Source organism: Macrobrachium nipponense, chromosome 8, assembly GCF_015104395.2.
Source record: "Macrobrachium nipponense isolate FS-2020 chromosome 8, ASM1510439v2, whole genome shotgun sequence".
Lineage (NCBI taxonomy): Eukaryota > Metazoa > Arthropoda > Malacostraca > Decapoda > Palaemonidae > Macrobrachium > Macrobrachium nipponense.
In genome coordinates this window covers 58,382,335-58,393,378 of record NC_087203.1, presented here as the reverse complement: position 1 = coordinate 58,393,378, position 11,044 = coordinate 58,382,335, and positions in this window count along the sequence as shown.

Here is an 11,044-nt window from a genome sequence, read left to right as displayed (position 1 = left end):
GGCGACGCCTGGCTGGCCACTGCCTGCCCATCCCCGGGACCGCCTTGGCGGGGCTCCTGCCCTGCCCCTCCCCCGGGAAGCCTGGCTGGGCCTCTGCCCGCCCGTCCCCGGGACGCCTGGGGGGGCGGGCCTCTGCCCGGCCCGTCCCCGGGACGCCTGGCGGGCCCGCTTCCCCGCCCCATCCCCGGGACGCCTGGCGGGCCTCTGCCCACCCGTCCCAACCGGGACGCTGGCGGGCCGCTGTCCGCCGGTACCCAGGACGCCTGGCGGGCCTCTGCCCGCCGGTCCCCTGGGACGCCTGGCAGGCCGCATGCCCGCCCGTCCCCGGGACGCCTGGCGGGGTGCTGCCCGCCCGTCCCCGGGACGCCTGGCGGGCAGCTGCCCGCCTGTCCCAGGAAAGCCTGGCGGGCCGCTGCCCGCACGTACCCGGGACGCCTGGCGGGCCGCTGCCCGCCCGTCCCGGGACGCCCTGGCGGGACCGCTGCCCGCCCGTTCCTGGCGGGGACACCTGGCGGGCCTCCCCCGCCCGTCCCGGGACGCCTGGCGGGCCTCGCCCAACCCGTTCCAGGATACCTGGCGGGCTGCGCCCGCCCGTCCCGGGACGCCTTGCGAGCCGCGCCCACGCCCGTCCCGGGATGCCTGGCGGGCCTCTGCCCGCCCGTCCCGGGACGCCTGGCGGGCCTCTACCCGCCCATCCAGGGAAGCCTGGCGGGCCTCTGCCCGCCCGTCCCGGGATGCCTGGCGGGCCTCACCCACCCGTCCCGGGACACCTGGCGGGCCTCCCATGCCCCTTCCCGGAACCTGTAGTGGGCCTCGCCCACCCGTCAAGACCTGCCCGCCCGTCCCGAGACGCCTGGCGGGCCTAGCACAGCCGTTCCCAGGAACGGGCGGGCGAGGCTCGCCAGGTATCGTGGGGACACCTGGCAGGCCTCGCCCACCCGTCCCAGAGAAACCTGGTGGGGCCCGGCTGACCAGTCCAAGACACCTGGGGGACCTCACCTGCCCCCTTCGGAACTCGTAGCAGGCCTCGCCCACCCGTCAAAGCCCGCCCACTCATCCCGGGTCACCAGGCCTTCCCGTCTCGGGACACCTGGGCGGGCCACGCCCGCCCGTCCCGGGACACCTGGCGGGCCCGGGCCCTGCCGACCAATCCCAAGACACCTGGGGGGCCTCACCTGTTACTTCTTGTACCTGTAGCGGGCCTCGCCCACCCGTCAAGGCCTGCCCACCCATCCCAGGAGCTGGGGCGGGCCTCGCCCACCGTCCGGGACACCTGGCGGGCCTCACATCCCGGCCCTTCCCGGAACCCGTAGCAGGCCTCGCCCATCCGTCAAGGCCTGCCCACCACCCCATCCCGGGATGCCTGGCGGGCCTGCGCCAACCGTCCCAGAACGCCTAGTGGGCCTCGCCAGCCTATCCCGGGACGCCTGGCCGCCTCCGCAACGCCCGCCCGGTTCCCGGGACGCCTGGCCGGCCTCTGCCGCTCGTCCCGGCGACGCCTGGCTGGCCAATACCTGCCCATCCCCAGGACGCCTGGCAGGGCTCTGCCTGCCCGTCCCCGGGACGCCTGGCGGGCCTCTACCCGCCCGTCCCCGGGACGCCTGACGGGCCGCTGCCCTCGCCCGTCCCGACGCCTGCGGGCCTCTGCCCACCCGTCCCCGGGACGCCTGGCGGGTCCGCTGTCCGCCGGTCCCGGGACGCCTGGCGGGCCTCTGCCCGCCGGTCCCCTGGGAATCCTGGCAGGCCGCTGCCCGCCCGTCCCCAGGACGCCTGGCGGGGTGCTGCCCGCCCGCCCGTCCCCGGGGCGCCTGGCGGGCCGCTGCCCGCTGTTCCAGGGAAGCCTGGCGGGCCGCTGCCCGCACGTCCCCGGGGCCCCGACGCCTGGCGGGCCGCTGCCCGCCCGTCCCCACGGGACGCCTGGCGGGCCGCTGCCCGCCCGTTCCTGGGACACCTGGCGGGCCTCTGCCGGCCGTCCCCGGGGACGCCTGGAGGGCCGCTGCCAGCCCGTCCCCGGGGGGCCTCGCGGGCCGCTGCCCGCCGGTCCCCGGGACGCCTGGCGGGCGGAGGCGCCCGCCGGTCCCCGGGACGCCTGGGGGCGGAGGCCCGCCGGTCCCCGGACGCCTGGAGGGCGGAGGCCCGCCGTCCCTGGGACGCCTGGTGGCGGGCGGAGGCCCTGCCGGTCCCCGGGACGCCTGGCGGGCCCCGCCCGCCCATCCCCGGGACGCCTAGCGGGCCTCTGCCCGCCCGTCCCGGGAGGCCTGGCGGGTCTCTGCCCGCCCGTCCCCGGGACGCCTAGCGGGCCTCTGCCCGCCCGTCCCCGGGACGCCTGGCGGGTCTTTGCCCGCCCGTCGCGGGAGGCCTGGCGGGCCTCTGCCCGCCCGTCCCCGGGAGGCCTGGCGGGCCTCTGCCCGCCCGTCCCCAGGAGGCCTGGCGGGCCTCTGCCCGCCCGTCCCCGGGACACCTGGCGGGCCTCCCTCTTCCCGCCCGTCCCCGGGACGCCTAGCGGGGCCTCTGCCGCCCGTCCCCGGGAACCACCTGGCGGGCCTCTGCCCCGCCCGTCCCCGGGAGGCCTGGCGGGCCTCTGCCCGCCCGTCCCCAGGAGGCCTGGCGGGCCTCTGCCCGCCCGTCCCCGGGAGGCATGGCGGGCCTCTACCCGTCCGTCCCAGGAGGCCTGGCGGGTCTCTGCCCGCCCGTCCCAGGGATGCCTGGCGGGCCTCTGCCCGCCCGTACCCCGGAACGCCTGACCTGCCCGGCCCCGGGACGCCTGGCGGACCTCTGCCCGCCCGTTCCCGGGACGCCTGGCGGGGCCTCTGGCCGCCCATCCCCGGGACGCCTGGCGGGCCACGGGACGCCTGGCGGGCCACGGCCCGCCCGTCCCAGGGACGCCTGGCAGGCGGAGGTCCGCCGGTCCCCGGGACGCCATGGCGGGCGGAGGCCCGCCGGTCCCGGGACGCCTGGCGGGCGGAGGCCCAGCGGCCGGTCCCCGGGACGCCTGGCGGGCAGAGGCCCGACGATCCCCAGGACGACTGGCAGGCCCCGCCCGCCCGTCCCAGGGATGCCTGGCGGGCCTCTGCCCGCCCGTCCCTGGAACGCCTGACCTGCCCTGTCCCCGAGACGCCTGGCGGGGCTCTGCCCGCCCGTCCCCGGGACGCCTGGCGGGGCTCTGCCCGCCCGTCCCCGGGACGCTGGCGGGGCTCTGCCCGCCCGTCCCCGAGACGCCTGGCGGGGCTCTGCCCGCCCGTCCCCGGGACGCCTGGCGGGGCTCTGCCCGCCCGTTCCCGGGACGCCTGGCGGGCCGCTGCCCGCCCGTCCCAGGACTCCTGGCGGGCCGCTGCCCGCCAGTCCCCGGAACTCCTGGCGGGCCGCTGCCCGCCCGGTCCCGGGACTCCTGCGGGCCGCTGCCCGCCCGTCCCCGGGGAACCCTGGCGGGCCGCTGCCCGCCCGTCCCCAGGAAGCCTGGCGGGCCGCTGTCCGCCCGTCCCCGGGAGGCCTGGCGGGCCTCTGCCCGCCCGTCCCCGGGACGCCTAGCGGGGGGGGGGGCCTCTGCCCGCCCAGTCCCCGGGACGCCTGGCGGGTCTTTGCCCGCCCGTCGCCGGGAGGCCTCGGCGGGCCTCTGCCCGCCCGTCCCCGGGAGGCCTGGCCGGCCTCTGCCCGCCCGTCCCCAGGAGGCCTGGCTGGGCCTCTGCCCGCCGTCCCCGGGACAGCCTGGCTTCCTCCCTTCCGCCCGTTCCCCGGGACGCCTAGTCGGGCCTCTGCCCGCCCGTCCCCGGGAGGACGCCTGGCGGGCCTCTGCCCGCCCTTCCCCGGGTAGGCCTGGCGGGCCTCTGCCGCCCGTCCCCGCCCCAGGAGGCCTGGCGGGCCTCTGCCCGCCCGTCCAGGGAGGCCTGGCGGGCCTCTACCCGTCCGTCCCCAGGAGGCCTGGCGGGTCTCTGCCCGCCCGTCCCAGGGATGCCTGGCGGGCCTCTGCCCGCCCGTCCCCGGAACGCCTGACCTGCCCGGCCCCGGGACGCCTGGCGGACCTCTGCCCGCCCGTTCCCGGGACGCCTGGCGGGCCTCGGGGCCGCCCATCCCCGGGACGCCTGGCGGGCCACGGCCCGCCCGTCCCAGGGACGCCTGAAGGGCGGAGGCCCGCCTGTCCCCGGGACGCCTGGCGGGCGGAGGTCCGCCGGTCCCCGGGACGCCTGGCGGGCGGAGGCCCGCCGGTCCCCGGGACGCCTTGCGGGCGGAGGCCCGCCGGTCCCCGGGACGCCTGGCGGGCAGAGGCCCGACGATCCCCAGGACGACTGGCAGGCCCCGCCCGCCCGTCCCAGGGATGCCTGGCGGGCCTCTGCCTGCCCGTCCCTGGAACGCCTGACTGCCCGTCCCCGAGACGCCTGGCGGGGCTCTGCCCGCCCGTCCCCCGGGACGCCTGGCGGGGCTCTGCCCGCCCGTCCCCGGGACGCCTGGCGGGGCTCTGCCCGCCCGTCCCCGAGGACGCCTGGCGGGGCTCTGCCCACGCCCGTTCCCGGGACGCCTGGCGGGCCGCTGCCCGCCCGTCCCCAGGACTCCTGGCGGGCCGCTGCCCGCCAGTCCCCGGAACTCCTGGCGGGCCGCTGCCCCCGCCCGTCCCCGGGACTCCTGCGGGCCGCTGCCCGCCCGTCCCGGGACTCCTGGCGGGCCGCTGCCCGCCCGTCCCCCCCCGGGAAGCATGGCGGGCCGCTGCCCGCCCGTCCCCGGGACGCCTGGCGGGCGGAGGCCCCGCCCGTCCCCGGGACGCCTGGGGGCGGAGGCCCGCCGGTCCCCGGGACGCCTGGCGGGCGGAGGCCCGCCGGTCCCGGGACGCCTGGCGGGCGGAGGCCCACCGGTCCCCGGGACGCCTGGCGGGCGAGGCCCGCCGGTCACTGGGACGCCTGGCGGGCGGAGGCCCGCCGGTCTCCGGGACGCGTGGCGGGCGGAGGCCCGCCGGTCCCCGGGACGCCTGCGGGCGGAGGCCCGCCGTCCACGGGACGCCTGGCGGGCGGAGGCTCGCCGGTCGCTGGACGCCTGGCGGGCGGAGGCCCGCCGGTTCCCCGGGACGCCTGGCGGGCGGAGGCCCGCCGGTCCCTGGGAGCCTGGCGGGCGGAGGCCCGCCCGTCCACGGGACGATTCGGGCGGAGGCCCGCCGTTCCCCTGGGACGCCTGGCTGGGCGGAGGCCCGCCGGTCCCCGGGACGCCTGGCGGGCAGAGGTCCCGACCGGTACCCCGTGGGACGCCATGGCGGGCGGCCGAGGAGGCCCCCGCACCGTCCCCGGGTTGAGGACTCTGTTGGCTGGGCGGAGGCCTGCCGGTCCCCAGACGCCTGGCGGGCGGAGGCCCGCCGGTCCCCGGGACGCCTGGCGGGCGGAGGCCCGTCCCGGGACGACGACGCCGGCGGGCGGAGGCCCGCCGGTCCCCGGGACGCCTGGCGGGCGAAGGCCCGCCGATCCCAGGGACGCCTGGTGGTGCGGAGGCCAGCCGGTCCTGGGACGCCTGGAGGGCGGAGGCCAGCCAGTCCCCACCGGGACGCCTGGCGGGCGGTGGGCCCGCCGGTCCCCCGGGACGCCTGGCGGGCAGTGGCCCGCCCGTCCCAGGGACGCCTGGCGGGTGGAGGCCCGCCCGTCCGGGACGCCTGGCGGGCGGAGGCCCGCCGGTCCCCGGGACGCCTGGGGGGCGGAGGCCCGCCGGTCCCCGGGACGCCTGGAGGGCGGAGAGCCCGTCCCCGGGACGCCTGGCGGGCGGAGGCCCGCCCGTCCCCAGGGACGCCTGGCGGGCGGAGGCTCGTCCGGTCCCCAGGGACGCCTGGCGGGCGGAGGGCGCGTCCGGGACCCCTGGCGGGCGGGAGGCCCGCCCGTCCCCGGGACGCCTGGCGGGCGGAGGCCCGCTGTCCCCGGGACGCCTAGGCGGTCCCGAGGCCCGCGGGCAGGCGACGCTTGGCGGGCCTTGCCTGCCGTCCAGGAAGCCTGGCGGGCCTCGCCCGCCGTCCCTTTAAGAGAGTAACACCTCTGTTTAACCTTAGAACCAAGAATATGCTACTGAATCCTTTCAATTCTCCAGGGGCTTCTCTGAATCCTCTGCTTCTCATCCTAGCACTCCACAAATCTTCTCTGAATACTCTGCTTCTTATGACGCTCCTTGAATCTTCTCTGAATCCTCTGCTTCTCCTGGCACTCCACCAATCTTCTCTCAATCCTCTGCTTCTCCTGGCACTCCACCAATCTTCTCTCAATCGTTTGCTTCTCTGACACTCCACCCTTCTCTGAATCCGCTGCTTTTCCTGGCACTCCACCAATCTTCTCTGTATCTTCTGCTTCGAATCCTGGCACTCCACCAATCCTACATTTACCTTTCCCTTTCAGGAATCATAAAACTCTAACAAAAACATTTTATACTTATTTCCCTCTAACTTTCATATCCTTCAACGATTAACAAAGCAAACTTATTACATATAAACATCAAACCTTCCATATAAAATAAAGTATTGCAGTTCACTCCTAAAATCCATTGCAAACTAAAATCAATTCTAACATATGGATTTATGAATGAAGTCCTTTAAATTCGAGTTAAACTCGAATTATTATGTAAATAACAAAAATTTGCTGCAAAAAAAAATAATGTGTAAATGAAAATCGCAGTTTGTAATAAACTTTATTGATCAAAAAAAAAAAAAAAAACTTTCATACAACAAACATTCTCAAATTTTGACATCTGAGCCCTCTTCGTAAGGCCAAGCTTAGACTTGGTCGCGCCATTCCTTGAACATGGACAGCTGCTCCTTCATTTTCCAGGCATCTGTAATTTCCCTGGTGGTTCTTGAGCTGGCAAACTGATTTCTCCTTCGCTCCTCGCAGCTGTCGAACCTCATCTTCCAACTGGTCGTTCCGTTCGCCTGGACACCGGTGTCCTATCCAGCGACTTGAAGCGATTGATTCCCTTCCTCTAGAAGGCACCTCAGCTCGTTTCTCTTCAGTTGCGCAACCATAAAACTTCACAATGTAGTACACGTTTCCTTCGTGAGATCTTCCACTTCCTTCTGCAGGAGCTGGAACCTGACCTCGGCGTCTTTCCTGTCGGATTAGCGCTTTTCGTTCCTGGACGAGCCTCGCCATCCGCGCCGCTTCTTCGGTCTATATCTGCACGTCCTTCTCCTTCTTCACTTGATCGTTCTCCTTCAGAAACAACGTCTCACCTTCGAATAAGTGGGCCCTTTCTTGCCAGGCCTGTTGTTGCAACACCCGCTGAGTTATCTGGATCACACGAGTGCTTTCTTCCTTTCCGCCCGCCTTCTGAATGTCTTCATTGTAGTCAAGCCTCTGTTGCAGCTGAAAAAATGATCCTGTCCAAGTTCATTGCTGCTCTCTCTAGTACTGTGTGGTATCTCGCAAGGCCGAAATTCTCTCGTTCAATTCCATTTCCTTGGCCTGTTCACCTCCATCATCAGTATTAGGAGGAACCTCACCAGTGAATAGGCAGCCTATAAACAACATGACTATCCTTGCGTTAGACTTCTCTCCGTATTTCAGACAACATCTAGACATAACGTCACACAACAGCTGCTGCCAAAGGCAGGCCAAGTAAGGCACATTTTCTTCAAACTGGAGTACCCAATTCATATACTCTCCTCTATATCCCTCTCTTTTTCCTTGATTTTCAATATTTCACAAGAGATATTTCGATTATCAAAATATAGCAAGAAACATTCTGAAAGATTTCCAATCTCTCTCTCTCTCTCTCTCTCTCTCTCTCTCTCTCTCTCTCTCTCTCTCTCTTTTACGGATCTTTTTGCAGTACGCATCTTTTGTTGGTTCTATTATCGTCTTATTCTATTAAAATATATTTAGCGATTTTCCTTTATTTACCTTTGTCTACAAGAAAAACAATACTAACTACAGGCGGGCAATTGAACTGAGCAAAAAATGACCATTTTTCTAAGTACGTTTTATTGTTATTGGATTTAACCAAATAACTAAAAAGATATCATTCATAATGAATTAGCCGAGACATCAAGAGAAATATTATATATTATATATAATAATCAACTACTCAACCATAATGATTTTCAAAAAACTATAGGTAAGTTTTCAGATTTTAAATTCATATCATATGCATACAAAGAAAAGGTAAAACGAAATTTAATTATACTAAATTTTGTCTTATATAAAAGTGAAAAATCAGGTATAAAGCAGTACAATTTTATTTGAGCTAACTTGATTCGTAAATTGAAATTCAATATAGAAATAAAGCAGAAAATCCTAACAGCCCCATTTCTATAGGCAACGCATTGGTGTGAACGTATCCTTATAACACAAATGTAAATAATACTGTTTAATACGGTCGATAATGACAGCAATTAAATACTATTTAAAAACAATTACAGAGTCAATAATGTCGTCAAATAATAAATACAACAATGAAAACGACATGACATGTAAGGTTAGAAAATGTATTGTAGAAGCGTTGCTTGATAAAGAAAAAAAAATATCTGCGAAAACACGTTCCAGGGAAATCAAATACATAACCCACACTTCTGTTACATAATAATAAACTGTAGATTCCATTACCTGATCGTCTGTGTGAGGTCACAGATGCAGATGGAGGTTGGACATCCTACTCATTGATATTATCATAAAAATAAAAATGATAAAAATTATTGACACTAGCTCACGTGTTTTTTAGTTATGTTCCTTTTACTTGATTACCAGTTAATGCTAATGTTTGGAAGATCATGCATATTTCATAGGTTTAAAGTGAAAAGTAATATTTATAGTATCTCAAAATTAAATGAAAAAAAAAGTGATATTGGTTCAAATTTATCTGCCAGATTGTCGGAAAAATGTGATGGTTTTTTAGTTTAACATTTAGTCAAACTGAAAATAAGCCTTAAATTTTGAACATAGAAGGCTTTGTAAATATCACTACTTTTATTTTTTTGTTATTTTGAAATAAAGGAATTACAAAACGCTTCATTCCAAGAAAAGAAGGAAAACAGATTAAGGTAATAAAGTTGAGACAGAATAGAGCACAGCAGTTAAGAAACTAAGGCTAGATTATTAAAAGGGGGTCCAAATGGTAGAAGAAATAAGCCCTGATAGAATAGTGGAGCTAAAGCTGCAGCCTACGACTGGCCATATACTAGGCAACTTAACTCTCCAATGCAAAGGTAGAAGCTAGTGGCTCCTAACCCTCCCCTAAGACAGGAAATGGTCAGGGAACGGCAAGGACTATGGCAGTTGACTTTACAGGAGAGAAAAGTTACATTCCTACAAAAACATATAACTCTTTTACACGTTAGAATTGCTATAACTACATCGGCACTAGAAAACTACTTTGCTTCTTGAAACACAGGAATTGAGTTAAGTTATTTTCTATTACAATGCATCTTGAAACAAGGATGAAAATATCCTTACTAAAGAAATATAGTAAAATGGATAATGACTCGTATTTTGCAACTGACCTGGTGCTAGGAAGAAAATAAGAACACGAGGCTTCTTCACACCATAATCTAGAAAAGAACTTAATAAGTATCTCTCTCTTTCTTTCTCTCTACTCATCTTTGTCTTGTTATATTCTGTGGTTCTGTCTTTCTCTTTTGCCACCAAATATGAACCTGTTTATGTTGGTGAAAGTATCCTAATATTTCATGTTGTTTTAATTACTAAAATTTAGTAAATAAAGAAAATTATATATAACCCACAAATTTTTTTGTGTTATTGCCCACTCGCCCGCTTTCTCTATGGAGGTTGCCCAATCATGAATTGTATAAGTATATAGACATGTATCTGTGTGTATGGTTGCTACCTCAAATAAGTAAGTGAACTGAAAATTTTGCTAATTTGCTGATATAGATGTTATATTATATATATATATATATATATATATATATATATATATATATATATATATATATATAATATATACATATATATATATATAATATATAATATATATATATATATGTAATTATATATATATATATATATATATATATATATATATATATATATATATAGAGGTGGCTTGCTGCTTACAGAACACACCGTTAACACTTGGTGAAAGTTTTGTATCGATCTCGTGGACAGTCATGTCAGTATATAAGATTTAATAATCTATAGGAAATGCCATTTCATAAATACTGAGTTCCTAAGCACTTTTAGTCTCATATTTATTTCGCATATTTCCTTAAATGCACATTTTACACTCAAACCCAGTATCGTCAACAACAAAATGTTTACGACCACTCTCTTAATTAACGTTAATAGATTAAGGATACTTTACTCTATGCTCAAGAACAACTATCTGCTGCCCCACTCCTTCCTTGTCCTGACGGCGCAACATCTATTGGATGCTCCGTTAGTTACTTGCTCAACTGCTCCGGGGTTTCATAGTCGCGGATTCGTGTTCACTCTGGATCAGCGGAGGGAACGAACTATTGTGCGTGACAGTACAGTTGGACACAGGTTTACCTGGTACACCGTCTTGAGAGACTTCCCTCACCTCTCCTCCCCTCCCTTCTCTCTCTCTCTCTGAATGTTACTAGTTTAAGTATATTTTGCACGATTTTTTTTTGTATCTATCTATCTATCTAATCTAATAATAATAATTTAAAATGTTGTATATATATATATAAACGATTCACGCTGTTGTTACCTGCCAGCAAGGCTGGCATTACGGTACGGTACGGTACGGTTGATATTTATAGCCTATGTGTACGGTACGGAATTACGCAACGACAATTTTACCGGAGTACGGTACGGTACAGTTCAGGTACGGAAAAAAAATGTGCAAATTCCGTACCGTACTACCTTAGCTTAGGCAATGGATATATTACTTTTGGTCTACGTTGAAAACAAGGGAACAATATTAATTAATTATTAATAATCATAACCAGTAATATAGCATTTTTTAACTATTATTATTAGTAGCAGCAGCAGTAGTAGTAGCTATTACTATTTTGTCTAAGATCAAAAAATTTTTTCTTTCTTTAGTGACTATTGACTTGGGTTATGAGTAAATGATTATAATTATTGGAGTAAGAGATATCTGTATGTAT